Source organism: Amblyomma mixtum, chromosome 6 (genome assembly GCF_055824585.1).
Source record: "Amblyomma mixtum isolate Tamu chromosome 6, ASM5582458v1, whole genome shotgun sequence".
Taxonomy (NCBI): Eukaryota; Metazoa; Arthropoda; class Arachnida; order Ixodida; family Ixodidae; genus Amblyomma; species Amblyomma mixtum.
This window is the reverse complement of record NC_143017.1, coordinates 8,319,438-8,331,247: the sequence shown is the minus strand read 5'-3', so window position 1 is coordinate 8,331,247 and position 11,810 is coordinate 8,319,438.

Sequence of the window (11,810 nt, the reverse complement as noted above, 5' to 3'; positions counted from 1 at the left end):
GGCTGAGGCAGAGGCAGGCAGGCAGAGGCAGGCAGAGGCAGAGGCAGGCAGGCAGAGGCAGAGGCAGAGGCAGGCAGGCAGGGGCAGGCAGAGGAAGAGGCAGTCAGGCAGAGGCAGGCAGAGGCAGAGGCAGGCAGGCACAGGCAGAGGCAGGCAGAGGCAAGCAGAGGCAGGCAGAGGCAGGCAGAGGCAGGCAGAGGCACGCAGAGGCACGCAGAGGCAGAGGCAGGCAGGCAGAGGCAGGCAGGCAGGCAGGCAGAGGCAGGCAGAGGCAGGCAGAGGCAGGCAGAGACAGAGGCAGGCAGAGGCAGGCAGAGGCAGAGGCAGGCAGAGGCAGGCAGAGGCAGAGGCAGAGGCAAGCAGAGGCAGGCAGAGGCAGGCAGAGGCAGGCAGAGGCAGGCAGAGGCAGGCAGAGGCAGGCAGAGGCAGGCAGGCAGGCAGGCAGAGGCAGGCAGGCAGGCAGAGGCAGCCAGGCAGGCAGAGGCAGGCTGGCAGGCAGAGGCAGGCAGGCAGGCAGAGGCAGGCAGGCAGGCAGGCAGACAGGCAGACAGGGGCAGGCAGGCAGGCAGAGGCAGGCAGGCAGGCAGAGGCAGGCAGGCAGGGAGGCAGGCAGGCAGGCAGAGGCAGAGGCAGGCAGGGAGAGGCAGAGGCAAAGGCAGGCAGGCAGGCAGAGGCAGAGGCAGAGGCAGGCAGGCAGAGGCAGGCAGAGGCAGGCAGAGGCAGGCAGAGGCAGAGGCAAGCAGAGGCAGGCAGAGGCAGGCAGAGGCAGGCAGGCAGGCAGAGGCAGCCAGGCAGGCAGAGGCAGGCTGGCAGGCAGAGGCAGGCAGGCAGGCAGAGGCAGGCAGGCAGGCAGACAGACAGGCAGACAGGGGCAGGCAGGCAGGCAGAGGCAGGCAGGCAGGCAGAGGCAGGCAGGCAGGCAGAGACAGAGGCAGGCAGGCAGAGGCAGAGGCAAAGGCAGGCAGGCAGAGGCAGAGGCAGGCAGGCAGAGGCAGAGGCAGGCAGAGGCAGGCTGAGGCAGAGGCAGAGGCAGGCTGAGGCAGAGGCAGAAGCAGGCAGACGCAGAGGCAGGCAGAGGCAGGTAGAGGCAGAGGCAGGTAGAGGCAGAGGCAGGCAGAGGCAGGCAGAGGCAGAGGCAGAGGCAGGCTGAGGCAGAGGCAGGCAGACGCAGAGGCAGGCAGAGGCAGGCAGAGGCAGAGGCAGGTAGAGGCAGAGGCAGGCTGGCAGGCAGAGGCAGGCAGGCAGGCAGGCAGGTAGGGGCAGGCAGGCAGGCCGCAGGCAGGCCGCAGGCAGGCAGAGGGCAGGCAGACAGGCAGACAGAGGCAGGCAAGCAGGCAGGCAGAGGCAGAGGCAGGCAGGCAGAGGCAGAGGCAAAGGCAGGCAGGTAGAGGCACAGGCAGAGGCAGGCAGGCAGAGGCAGAGGCAGAGTCAGGCAGGCAGAGGCAGAGGCTGAGGCAGAGGCAGAGGCAGGCAGGCAGAGGCAGAGGCAGGCTGAGGCAGGCTGAGGCAGAGGCAGGCAGACGCAGAGGCAGGCAGAGGCAGGCAGAGGCAGAGGCAGGCAGAGCCAGGCAGAGGCAGGCAGGTAGAGGCAGAGGCAGGCAGGCAGAGGCAGGCAGAGGCAGAGGCAGGCAGAGGCAGGAAGAGGCAGAGGCAGGCAGAGGCAGGCAGAGGCAGGCAGAGGCAGGCAGGCAGGCAGAGGCAGGCAGAGGCAGGCAGAGGCAGGCAGGCAGGCAGGCAGAGGCAGGCAGGCAGGCAGGCAGAGGCAGCCAGGCAGGCAGAGGCAGGCAGGCAGGCAGAGGCAGGCAGGCAGGCAGGCCGCAGGCAGGCAGGCAGACAGGCAGACAGAGGCAGGCAGGCAGGCAGAGGCAGGCAGGCAGGCAGGCAGGCAGAGGCAGGCAGGCAGGCAGGCAGGCAGAGGCAGGCAGGCAGAGGCAGAGGCAGGCAGGCAGAGGCAGAGGCAGAGGCAGGCAGGCAGAGGCAGAGGCAAAGGCAGGCAGGCAGGCAGAGGCAGAGGCAGGCAGGTAGAGGCAGAGGCAGAGCCAAGCAGGCAGAGGCAGGCAGGTAGAGGCAGAGGCAGGCAGGCAGAGGCAGAGTCAGGTAGGCAGAGGCAGAGGCTGAGGCAGAGGCAGGCAGGCAGAGGCAGAGGCTGAGGCAGAGGCAGGCAGGCAGAGGCAGAGGCAGAGGCAGAGGCAGGCAGGCAGAAGCAAACAGAGGCAGGCAGAGGCAGGCAGAGGCAGGCAGGGGCAGAGGCAGGCAGGCAGAGGCAGAGGCTGAGGCAGAGGCAGGCAGGCAGAGGCAGGCAGAGGCAGAGGCAGGCAGGCAGAGGCAGAGGCAGAGGCAGGCAGGCAGGGGCAGGCAGAGGAAGAGGCAGTCAGGCAGAGGCAGGCAGAGGCAGAGGCAGGCAGGCACAGGCAGAGGCAGGCAGAGGCAAGCAGAGGCAGGCAGAGGCAGGCAGAGGCAGGCAGAGGCACGCAGAGGCACGCAGAGGCAGAGGCAGGCAGGCAGAGGCAGGCAGGCAGGCAGGCAGAGGCAGGCAGAGGCAGGCAGAGGCAGGCAGAGACAGAGGCAGGCAGAGGCAGGCAGAGGCAGAGGCAGGCAGAGGCAGGCAGAGGCAGAGGCAGAGGCAAGCAGAGGCAGGCAGAGGCAGGCAGAGGCAGGCAGAGGCAGGCAGAGGCAGGCAGAGGCAGGCAGAGGCAGGCAGGCAGGCAGGCAGAGGCAGGCAGGCAGGCAGAGGCAGCCAGGCAGGCAGAGGCAGGCTGGCAGGCAGAGGCAGGCAGGCAGGCAGAGGCAGGCAGGCAGGCAGACAGGCAGACAGGGGCAGGCAGGCAGGCAGAGGCAGGCAGGCAGGCAGAGGCAGGCAGGCAGGGAGGCAGGCAGGCAGGCAGAGGCAGAGGCAGGCAGGGAGAGGCAGAGGCAAAGGCAGGCAGGCAGGCAGAGGCAGAGGCAGAGGCAGGCAGGCAGAGGCAGAGGCTGAGGCTGAGGCAGAGGCAGAAGCAGGCAGACGCAGAGGCAGGCAGAGGCAGGCAGAGGCAGGCAGAGGCAGAGGCAGGTAGAGGCAGAGGCAGGCAGAGGCAGGCAGGTAGAGGCAGAGGCAGAGGCAGGCTGAGGCAGAGGCAGGCAGACGCAGAGGCAGGCAGAGGCAGGTAGAGGCAGAGACAGGCAGAGGCAGGCAGAGGCAGAGGCAGGGAGAGGCAGAGGCAGGCAGGCAGAGGCAGAGGCAGGCAGGCAGAGGCAGGCAGGTAGAGGCAGCCAGAGGCAGAGGCAGGCAGGCAGAGGCAATCAGAGGCAGAGGAAGGCAGGCAGGCAGAGGCAGGCAGAGGCAGGCAGAGGCAGAGGCAGGCAGGCAGAGGCAGGCAGAGGCAGAGGCAGAGGCAGGCACAGGCAGAGGCAGGCAGGCAGAGATAGGCAGGCTGAGGAAGAGGCAGGCAGGCAGAGGCAGAGGCAGGCAGGCAGGCAGAGGCAGTGGCAGAGGCAGGCAGGCAGGCAGATGCAGAGGCAGGCAGGCAGGCAGAGGCAGAGGCAGGCAGGCAGAGGCAAAGGCAGGCAGGCAGGCATAGGCAGCCAGAGGCTTGCAGAGGCAGAGGCAGAGGCAGGCAGGCAGAGGCAAGCAGAGGCAGGCAGGCAGGCAGAGGCAAAGGCAGGCACGCAGGCAGGCAGAGGCAGAGGCAGGCAGGCAGGCAGAAGCAAACAGAGGCAGGCAGGCAGAGGCAGGCAGAGGCAGAGGCAGGCAGGCAGGGGCAGGCAGAGGAAGAGGCAGTCAGGCAGAGGCAGGCAGAGGCAGAGGCAGGCAGAGGCAGAGGCAGGCAGAGGCAGGAAGAGGCAGGCAGAGGCAGAGGCAGGCAGGCAGGCAGAGGCAGGCAGAGGCAGGCAGAGGCAGAGGCAGAGGCAGGCAGAGGCAGGCAGAGGCAGGCAGAGGCAGGCAGGCAGGCAGAGGCAGGCAGAGGCAGGCAGGCAGGCAGGCAGAGGCAGGCAGGCAGGCAGGCAGAGGCAGGCAGGCAGGCAGAGGCAGGCAGGCAGGCAGGCCGCAGGCAGGCAGGCAGACAGGCAGACAGAGGCAGGCAGGCAGGCAGAGGCAGGCAGGCAGGCAGGTAGAGGCAGGCAGGCAGGCAGGCAGAGGCAGAGGCAGGCAGGCAGAGGCAGAGGCAGGCAGGCAGGCAGAGGCAGAGGCAGGCAGGTAGAGGCAGAGGCAGAGCCAAGCAGGCAGAGGCAGGCAGGTAGAGGCAGAGGCAGGCAGGCAGAGGCAGAGTCAGGTAGGCAGAGGCAGAGGCTGAGGCAGAGGCAGGCAGGCAGAGGCAGAGGCTGAGGCAGAGGCAGGCAGGCAGAGGCAGAGGCAGGCAGGCAGAAGCAAACAGAGGCAGGCAGAGGCAGGCAGAGGCAGGCAGGGGCAGAGGCAGGCAGGCAGAGGCAGAGTCAGGTAGGCAGAGGCAGAGGCTGAGGCAGAGGCAGGCAGGCAGAGGCAGGCAGAGGCAGAGGCAGGCAGGCAGAGGCAGAGGCAGGCAGGCAGGCAGGGGCAGGCAGAGGAAGAGGCAGTCAGGCAGAGGCAGGCAGAGGCAGAGGCAGGCAGGCACAGGCAGAGGCAGGCAGAGGCAAGCAGAGGCAGGCAGAGGCAGGCAGAGGCAGGCAGAGGCAGGCAGAGGCAGGCAGAGGCACGCAGAGGCAGAGGCACGCAGGCAGAGGCAGGCAGGCAGGCAGGCAGAGGCAGGCAGAGGCAGGCAGAGGCAGGCAGAGGCAGGCAGAGGCAGGCAGAGACAGAGGCAGGCAGAGGCAGGCAGAGGCAGAGGCAGGCAGAGGCAGGCAGAGGCAGAGGCAGAGGCAAGCACAGGCAGGCGGAGGCAGGCAGAGGCAGGCAGGCAGGCAGGCAGAGGCAGGCAGGCAGGCAGAGGCAGCCAGGCAGGCAGAGGCAGGCTGGCAGGCAGAGGCAGGCAGGCAGGCAGAGGCAGGCAGGCAGGCAGGCAGACAGGCAGACAGGGGCAGGCAGGCAGGCAGAGGCAGGCAGGCAGGCAGGCAGAGGCAGGCAGGCAGGGAGGCAGGCAGGCAGGCAGAGGCAGAGGCAGGCAGGGAGAGGCAGAGGCAAAGGCAGGCAGGCAGGCAGAGGCAGAGGCAGGCAGGCAGAGGCAGAGGCTGAGGCAGAGGCAGAGGCAGAAGCAGGCAGACGCAGAGGCAGGCAGAGGCAGGCAGAGGCAGGCAGAGGCAGAGGCAGGTAGAGGCAGAGGCAGGCAGAGGCAGGCAGGTAGAGGCAGAGGCAGAGGCAGGCTGAGGCAGAGGCAGGCAGACGCAGAGGCAGGCAGAGGCAGGTAGAGGCAGAGGCAGGCAGAGGCAGAGGCAGGGAGAGGCAGAGGCAGGCAGGCAGAGGCAGAGGCAGGCAGGCAGAGGCAGGCAGGTAGAGGCAGCCAGAGGCAGAGGCAGGCAGGCAGAGGCAATCAGAGGCAGAGGAAGGCAGGCAGGCAGAGGCAGGCAGAGGCAGGCAGAGGCAGAGGCAGGCAGGCAGAGGCAGGCAGAGGCAGGCAGAGGCAGAGGCAGGCAGGCAGAGGCAGGCAGAGGCAGGCAGAGGCAGGCAGAGGCAGAGGCAGAGGCAGGCACAGGCAGAGGCAGGCAGGCAGAGGTAGGCAGGCTGAGGAAGAGGCAGGCAGGCAGAGGCAGAGGCAGGCAGGCAGGCAGGCAGGCAGAAGCAGTGGCAGAGGCAGGCAGGCAGGCAGATGCAGAGGCAGGCAGGCAGGCAGAGGCAGAGGCAGGCAGGCAGAGGCAAAGGCAGGCAGGCAGGCATAGGCAGCCAGAGGCTTGCAGAGGCAGAGGCAGAGGCAGGCAGGCAGAGGCAAGCAGAGGCAGGCAGGCAGGCAGAGGCAAAGGCAGGCACGCAGGCAGGCAGAGGCAGAGGCAGGCAGGCAGGCAGAAGCAAACAGAGGCAGGCAGGCAGAGGCAGGTAGAGGCAGCCAGAGGCAGAGGCAGGCAGGCAGAGGCAATCAGAGGCAGAGGAAGGCAGGCAGGCAGAGGCAGGCAGAGGCAGAGGCAGGCAGGCAGAGGCAGGCAGAGGCAGGCAGAGGCAGAGGCAGGCAGAGGCAGGCAGAGGCAGGCAGAGGCAGAGGCAGGCAGAGGCAGGAAGAGGCAGAGGCAGGCAGAGGCAGGCAGAGGCAGGCAGAGGCAGGCAGGCAGGCAGAGGCAGGCAGAGGCAGGCAGAGGCAGGCAGGCAGGCAGGCAGAGGCAGGCAGGCAGGCAGGCAGAGGCAGCCAGGCAGGCAGAGGCAGGCAGGCAGGCAGAGGCAGGCAGGCAGGCAGGCCGCAGGCAGGCAGGCAGACAGGCAGACAGAGGCAGGCAGGCAGGCAGAGGCAGGCAGGCAGGCAGGCAGGCAGAGGCAGGCAGGCAGGCAGGCAGAGGCAGGCAGGCAGAGGCAGAGGCAGGCAGGCAGAGGCAGAGGCAGAGGCAGGCAGGCAGAGGCAGAGGCAAAGGCAGGCAGGCAGGCAGAGGCAGAGGCAGGCAGGTAGAGGCAGAGGCAGAGCCAAGCAGGCAGAGGCAGGCAGGTAGAGGCAGAGGCAGGCAGGCAGAGGCAGAGTCAGGTAGGCAGAGGCTGAGGCAGAGGCAGGCAGGCAGAGGCAGAGGCTGAGGCAGAGGCAGGCAGGCAGAGGCAGAGGCAGAGGCAGAGGCAGGCAGGCAGAAGCAAACAGAGGCAGGCAGAGGCAGGCAGAGGCAGGCAGGGGCAGAGGCAGGCAGGCAGAGGCAGAGGCTGAGGCAGAGGCAGGCAGGCAGAGGCAGGCAGAGGCAGAGGCAGGCAGGCAGAGGCAGAGGCAGAGGCAGGCAGGCAGGGGCAGGCAGAGGAAGAGGCAGTCAGGCAGAGGCAGGCAGAGGCAGAGGCAGGCAGGCACAGGCAGAGGCAGGCAGAGGCAAGCAGAGGCAGGCAGAGGCAGGCAGAGGCAGGCAGAGGCACGCAGAGGCACGCAGAGGCAGAGGCAGGCAGGCAGAGGCAGGCAGGCAGGCAGGCAGAGGCAGGCAGAGGCAGGCAGAGGCAGGCAGAGACAGAGGCAGGCAGAGGCAGGCAGAGGCAGAGGCAGGCAGAGGCAGGCAGAGGCAGAGGCAGAGGCAAGCAGAGGCAGGCAGAGGCAGGCAGAGGCAGGCAGAGGCAGGCAGAGGCAGGCAGAGGCAGGCAGGCAGGCAGGCAGAGGCAGGCAGGCAGGCAGAGGCAGCCAGGCAGGCAGAGGCAGGCTGGCAGGCAGAGGCAGGCAGGCAGGCAGAGGCAGGCAGGCAGGCAGGCAGACAGGCAGACAGGGGCAGGCAGGCAGGCAGAGGCAGGCAGGCAGGCAGAGGCAGGCAGGCAGGGAGGCAGGCAGGCAGGCAGAGGCAGAGGCAGAGGCAGGCAGGCAGAGGCAGGCAGAGGCAGGCAGAGGCAGGCAGAGGCAGAGGCAAGCAGAGGCAGGCAGAGGCAGGCAGAGGCAGGCAGGCAGGCAGAGGCAGCCAGGCAGGCAGAGGCAGGCTGGCAGGCAGAGGCAGGCAGGCAGGCAGAGGCAGGCAGGCAGGCAGACAGACAGGCAGACAGGGGCAGGCAGGCAGGCAGAGGCAGGCAGGCAGGCAGAGGCAGGCAGGCAGGCAGAGACAGAGGCAGGCAGGCAGAGGCAGAGGCAAAGGCAGGCAGGCAGAGGCAGAGGCAGGCAGGCAGAGGCAGAGGCAGGCAGAGGCAGGCTGAGGCAGAGGCAGGCTGAGGCAGAGGCAGAAGCAGGCAGACGCAGAGGCAGGCAGAGGCAGGTAGAGGCAGAGGCAGGTAGAGGCAGAGGCAGGCAGAGGCAGGCAGAGGCAGAGGCAGAGGCAGGCTGAGGCAGAGGCAGGCAGACGCAGAGGCAGGCAGAGGCAGGCAGAGGCAGAGGCAGGTAGAGGCAGAGGCAGGCTGGCAGGCAGAGGCAGGCAGGCAGGCAGGCAGGTAGGGGCAGGCAGGCAGGCCGCAGGCAGGCCGCAGGCAGGCAGAGGGCAGGCAGACAGGCAGACAGAGGCAGGCAAGCAGGCAGGCAGAGGCAGAGGCAGGCAGGCAGAGGCAGAGGCAAAGGCAGGCAGGTAGAGGCACAGGCAGAGGCAGGCAGGCAGAGGCAGAGGCAGAGTCAGGCAGGCAGAGGCAGAGGCTGAGGCAGAGGCAGAGGCAGGCAGGCAGAGGCAGAGGCAGGCTGAGGCAGGCTGAGGCAGAGGCAGGCAGACGCAGAGGCAGGCAGAGGCAGGCAGAGGCAGAGGCAGGCAGAGCCAGGCAGAGGCAGGCAGGTAGAGGCAGAGGCAGGCAGGCAGAGGCAGGCAGAGGCAGAGGCAGGCAGAGGCAGGAAGAGGCAGAGGCAGGCAGAGGCAGGCAGAGGCAGGCAGAGGCAGGCAGGCAGGCAGAGGCAGGCAGAGGCAGGCAGAGGCAGGCAGGCAGGCAGGCAGAGGCAGGCAGGCAGGCAGGCAGAGGCAGCCAGGCAGGCAGAGGCAGGCAGGCAGGCAGAGGCAGGCAGGCAGGCAGGCCGCAGGCAGGCAGGCAGACAGGCAGACAGAGGCAGGCAGGCAGGCAGAGGCAGGCAGGCAGGCAGGCAGGCAGAGGCAGGCAGGCAGGCAGGCAGGCAGAGGCAGGCAGGCAGAGGCAGAGGCAGGCAGGCAGAGGCAGAGGCAGAGGCAGGCAGGCAGAGGCAGAGGCAAAGGCAGGCAGGCAGGCAGAGGCAGAGGCAGGCAGGTAGAGGCAGAGGCAGAGCCAAGCAGGCAGAGGCAGGCAGGTAGAGGCAGAGGCAGGCAGGCAGAGGCAGAGTCAGGTAGGCAGAGGCAGAGGCTGAGGCAGAGGCAGGCAGGCAGAGGCAGAGGCTGAGGCAGAGGCAGGCAGGCAGAGGCAGAGGCAGAGGCAGAGGCAGGCAGGCAGAAGCAAACAGAGGCAGGCAGAGGCAGGCAGAGGCAGGCAGGGGCAGAGGCAGGCAGGCAGAGGCAGAGGCTGAGGCAGAGGCAGGCAGGCAGAGGCAGGCAGAGGCAGAGGCAGGCAGGCAGAGGCAGAGGCAGAGGCAGGCAGGCAGGGGCAGGCAGAGGAAGAGGCAGTCAGGCAGAGGCAGGCAGAGGCAGAGGCAGGCAGGCACAGGCAGAGGCAGGCAGAGGCAAGCAGAGGCAGGCAGAGGCAGGCAGAGGCAGGCAGAGGCACGCAGAGGCACGCAGAGGCAGAGGCAGGCAGGCAGAGGCAGGCAGGCAGGCAGGCAGAGGCAGCCAGAGGCAGGCAGAGGCAGGCAGAGACAGAGGCAGGCAGAGGCAGGCAGAGGCAGAGGCAGGCAGAGGCAGGCAGAGGCAGAGGCAGAGGCAAGCAGAGGCAGGCAGAGGCAGGCAGAGGCAGGCAGAGGCAGGCAGAGGCAGGCAGGCAGGCAGGCAGAGGCAGGCAGGCAGGCAGAGGCAGCCAGGCAGGCAGAGGCAGGCTGGCAGGCAGAGGCAGGCAGGCAGGCAGAGGCAGGCAGGCAGGCAGGCAGACAGGCAGACAGGGGCAGGCAGGCAGGCAGAGGCAGGCAGGCAGGCAGAGGCAGGCAGGCAGGGAGGCAGGCAGGCAGGCAGAGGCAGAGGCAGGCAGGGAGAGGCAGAGGCAAAGGCAGGCAGGCAGGCAGAGGCAGAGGCAGAGGCAGGCAGGCAGAGGCAGAGGCTGAGGCTGAGGCAGAGGCAGAAGCAGGCAGACGCAGAGGCAGGCAGAGGCAGGCAGAGGCAGGCAGAGGCAGAGGCAGGTAGAGGCAGAGGCAGGCAGAGGCAGGCAGGTAGAGGCAGAGGCAGAGGCAGGCTGAGGCAGAGGCAGGCAGACGCAGAGGCAGGCAGAGGCAGGTAGAGGCAGAGACAGGCAGAGGCAGGCAGAGGCAGAGGCAGGGAGAGGCAGAGGCAGGCAGGCAGAGGCAGAGGCAGGCAGGCAGAGGCAGGCAGGTAGAGGCAGCCAGAGGCAGAGGCAGGCAGGCAGAGGCAATCAGAGGCAGAGGAAGGCAGGCAGGCAGAGGCAGGCAGAGGCAGGCAGAGGCAGAGGCAGGCAGGCAGAGGCAGGCAGAGGCAGAGGCAGAGGCAGGCACAGGCAGAGGCAGGCAGGCAGAGATAGGCAGGCTGAGGAAGAGGCAGGCAGGCAGAGGCAGAGGCAGGCAGGCAGGCAGAGGAAGTGGCAGAGGCAGGCAGGCAGGCAGATGCAGAGGCAGGCAGGCAGGCAGAGGCAGAGGCAGGCAGGCAGAGGCAAAGGCAGGCAGGCAGGCATAGGCAGCCAGAGGCTTGCAGAGGCAGAGGCAGAGGCAGGCAGGCAGAGGCAAGCAGAGGCAGGCAGGCAGGCAGAGGCAAAGGCAGGCACGCAGGCAGGCAGAGGCAGAGGCAGGCAGGCAGGCAGAAGCAAACAGAGGCAGGCAGGCAGAGGCAGGCAGAGGCAGAGGCAGGCAGGCAGGGGCAGGCAGAGGAAGAGGCAGTCAGGCAGAGGCAGGCAGAGGCAGAGGCAGGCAGAGGCAGAGGCAGGCAGAGGCAGGAAGAGGCAGGCAGAGGCAGAGGCAGGCAGGCAGGCAGAGGCAGGCAGAGGCAGGCAGAGGCAGAGGCAGAGGCAGGCAGAGGCAGGCAGAGGCAGGCAGAGGCAGGCAGAGGCAGGCAGGCAGGCAGAGGCAGGCAGAGGCAGGCAGGCAGGCAGGCAGAGGCAGGCAGGCAGGCAGGCAGAGGCAGGCAGGCAGGCAGAGGCAGGCAGGCAGGCAGGCCGCAGGCAGGCAGGCAGACAGGCAGACAGAGGCAGGCAGGCAGGCAGAGGCAGGCAGGCAGGCAGGTAGAGGCAGGCAGGCAGGCAGGCAGAGGCAGAGGCAGGCAGGCAGAGGCAGAGGCAGGCAGGCAGGCAGAGGCAGAGGCAGGCAGGTAGAGGCAGAGGCAGAGCCAAGCAGGCAGAGGCAGGCAGGTAGAGGCAGAGGCAGGCAGGCAGAGGCAGAGTCAGGTAGGCAGAGGCAGAGGCTGAGGCAGAGTCAGGTAGGCAGAGGCAGAGGCTGAGGCAGAGGCAGGCAGGCAGAGGCAGAGGCTGAGGCAGAGGCAGGCAGGCAGAGGCAGAGGCAGGCAGGCAGAAGCAAACAGAGGCAGGCAGAGGCAGGCAGAGGCAGGCAGGGGCAGAGGCAGGCAGGCAGAGGCAGAGTCAGGTAGGCAGAGGCAGAGGCTGAGGCAGAGGCAGGCAGGCAGAGGCAGGCAGAGGCAGAGGCAGGCAGGCAGAGGCAGAGGCAGAGGCAGGCAGGCAGGCAGGGGCAGGCAGAGGAAGAGGCAGTCAGGCAGAGGCAGGCAGAGGCAGAGGCAGGCAGGCACAGGCAGAGGCAGGCAGAGGCAAGCAGAGGCAGGCAGAGGCAGGCAGAGGCAGGCAGAGGCAGGCAGAGGCAGGCAGAGGCACGCAGAGGCAGAGGCACGCAGGCAGAGGCAGGCAGGCAGGCAGGCAGAGGCAGGCAGAGGCAGGCAGAGGCAGGCAGAGGCAGGCAGAGACAGAGGCAGGCAGAGGCAGGCAGAGGCAGAGGCAGGCAGAGGCAGGCAGAGGCAGAGGCAGAGGCAAGCACAGGCAGGCGGAGGCAGGCAGAGGCAGGCAGGCAGGCAGGCAGAGGCAGGCAGGCAGGCAGAGGCAGCCAGGCAGGCAGAGGCAGGCTGGCAGGCAGAGGCAGGCAGGCAGGCAGAGGCAGGCAGGCAGGCAGGCAGACAGGCAGACAGGGGCAGGCAGGCAGGCAGAGGCAGGCAGGCAGGCAGGCAGAGGCAGGCAGGCAGGGAGGCAGGCAGGCAGGCAGAGGCAGAGGCAGGCAGGGAGAGGCAGAGGCAAAGGCAGGCAGGCAGGCAGAGGCAGAGGCAGGCAGGCAGAGGCAGAGGCTGAGGCAGAGGCAGAG